The 2,536-nt window shown below is 50.7% G+C and overlaps 1 long non-coding RNA gene across 1 annotated transcript; it reads left to right on the top strand.

The window, feature by feature from the left end:
• Window positions 1–215: 215 nt before the first annotated feature.
• Window positions 216–1,715, top strand: LOC107199268. The gene is made up of 3 exons (XR_004495719.1): window positions 216–403; window positions 1,030–1,146; window positions 1,292–1,715. It is a non-coding gene; the product is annotated as an uncharacterized LOC107199268 (long non-coding RNA).
• Window positions 1,716–2,536: the final 821 nt, after the last annotated feature.

The raw sequence follows: 2,536 nt of genomic DNA on the forward strand, positions 1-2,536 counted from the left end.
TCTCTCTGGTGTTTGGAGGATGTTTCCTAAGATGGGGAGTTGTGAGGGACAGTTTTGTGATGCTTTAAAAGAATGGAATCGTCTCTCTGGTGCTTGGAGGATGTTTCCAGAGATGGGGAGTTCTGAGGGACAGCTTTTGTGGTGCTTTAAAAGAACGGAATCTCCTGTTTGGTGTTTGGAGGATGTTTCCAGAGATGGGGAGTTGTGAGGGACAGCTTTTGTGGTGCTTTAAAAGAATGGAATCGTCTCTCTGGATGCCCACCAGGCTGCTGGAGAGGAAGGGAAGCGGCTGTCACGGCACGCCAAGAAAGGCCTGGAATGCGTGCTGGGTCTGATTGCACCCTCAGAAGAGAAGACAGGGAGGAAGGAGCTCAATGCTGAGCCCAGCAGGAATCTTGGGCAGGTAAAATGGGATTCTGCTGCCTCTGCGAAGCCTCATTTCCCCAGGCAGCACTTTGGGGAGCTCTGCTTGTTTCCTTCCTGTCGCTAGAGAGCACAAAATGATTCACACAAACACCTCTCAGTGTCAGAACAGAAAAAACAGCGCTTTTATTCTCTGATTCCAGTATTTATAGATTCTCAGCAATGACCAGGGATTGGATAATTAAGCCATCACCTTCCCAATCACACTGGGCATGTGAAACGTCCATCAAAAGGCGTTCCTTAGAAGGAACGTGATAAACGACTTATGTTTAGAGATATTTCATGGGAACGTAACTAAAACTATGAAAACATTATCAGAAGGTTTAATTTCCAGGGAGACACCTTCCCTCTCCCCACTGTGGGCACACAATTGTGTTTTCTCTCTCTCTCGAGGCACCCCATGGCCCCCACAAAGGCACCTTCACTCTGGTGCCCCCCTCGCTGCCCCAGTGTCCCCAGACACGCGCTCGACTCTCCTCCAGAGCCCACAGCCAGTGCTTTACACCCCCAGTGCTCTCTGGTGCAACTCAGGGTCTCTGATCCCCCTGCCTTGACATCCAGAGGTCCTTTTGCTGCGTGTGACCCTCTCTCCCACCCCGTGTGCAGGTGGAGCATCGGCGGAGGAGCCGGAAGGGACGCTGTAGGCATCAGGAGAGGGAGAGTTTCCTCTCTGTGCGCCGGGCGTCCAAGGAGCTCAAGTAGAAAAGTTCTTCAGTGCCCTGGGTAAGCAGCAGCCCTCCTATTGAGGCAAGAGGAAAAGGGGTCAGTGCCCTGAGCTCAGTCAGGGGCAGTCTGGGATCCTCTTCTGCAAGGACACAGCGCTCCTGAAGCGTGGGCTCACCTGAGCTGGGCTCTGTGCCTCTCTCAGGTGTGCCCGCTGCAGCCGGCCCAAGACCGACAGCGCCAGCAGGGCGACGTGGAGAGCTGTGCAGGGACCAGCCAGGAGCTGTCCTGCTCCTCACCAGCTGCCAGCCACTATTTTGTCATAAAGAATATTTCCAGGAAAAGATGGGATTCAGTTTTTTTCACTGGCACAATGCGAGCTGCTGCGCAATTTCCCTGCCTGAGGCCAGAGCTGTGCCTGAGACAAGAAATGGGAATTTGAGGTGTTGCCAAACTGCTTCTGGTCCAAGATTTCCTGCAGAGACAGGAGAGAGCAGGGGGATCAGGAGATTTCCTGGTGTCTCCTTGTCAGGAGCACGGCAGCAGCGGAGGCTCCCGGCACAGGGAAGGAGCTGGGGGCTCCAAGCTGAAGGTGCTGCTGTGTGTCCCTGGAGGAGAGGACACCACTGCACAGGTGAGCTGCTGAGCTCCTGCTCACCTGCTGAGGAGCAGCCTCGTGAAAAACGAGATTCACTTAATAAATTATAAAAAGTTTAATATAAACAAAAAGACAATGAGGGGACAAAGGAAATAAAGCAAAGGGTTAAAACGGCCGGGTGTCCTGGCGCCTTGCCAGGAACACACCTGGTATCTCTGGAAAGCATTACCCCCTCCTGCTCTGAGGGTTTAATGCATATTCAAACTTTTTCAAGAGGTATTTAGCATGTCCCCTCCCTGGTTCCGCCTATTTAGAACATGCTCTGTATTGGTTTTTATTTCTGCTGGTCAGCATTATTTTTGCTGGTCATCATTATTCTTGCTGATGAGCATTAATTTGGAGTTTGGTTTCCTTTCTTCTGCAAACGATCATTGTTGATAACAGTCTGGGCTCCTCGTCCTGCCCCGGTGACAGCTGGGCTCTACATCCATCCTTCTGCCGCTGCCACCAGCCTGGTCCTGGCTGCTGATAACAGCTTGGGCTCTATTGTTCTTCTGATAACAGTTTGGGCTCTATTGTTCTTCTGCTGATAACAGCTTGGGCTCTATTGTTCTTCTGCTGATAACAGCTTGGGCCCCACTGTCTTTGCCCTCTGGGGTTTCCTTGCTTTGTACTTAGGAGATTCCTTTAATCTTAAAACTTGTTAGCAAGAAAAAAAATAAATACATAGCCAAAAAGTATTTAACATATAATGTTCATCTTAATACTTGCGAAAGGCAATATCCCAGTACAGATTTCTAACAGCCTCATGGGAACCGTGGTGACACCGCGGAGACAAGGAGACCATTGCTG

Source organism: Parus major, unplaced genomic scaffold, assembly GCF_001522545.3.
Source record: "Parus major isolate Abel unplaced genomic scaffold, Parus_major1.1 Scaffold543, whole genome shotgun sequence".
NCBI classification, from domain to species: domain Eukaryota; kingdom Metazoa; phylum Chordata; class Aves; order Passeriformes; family Paridae; genus Parus; species Parus major.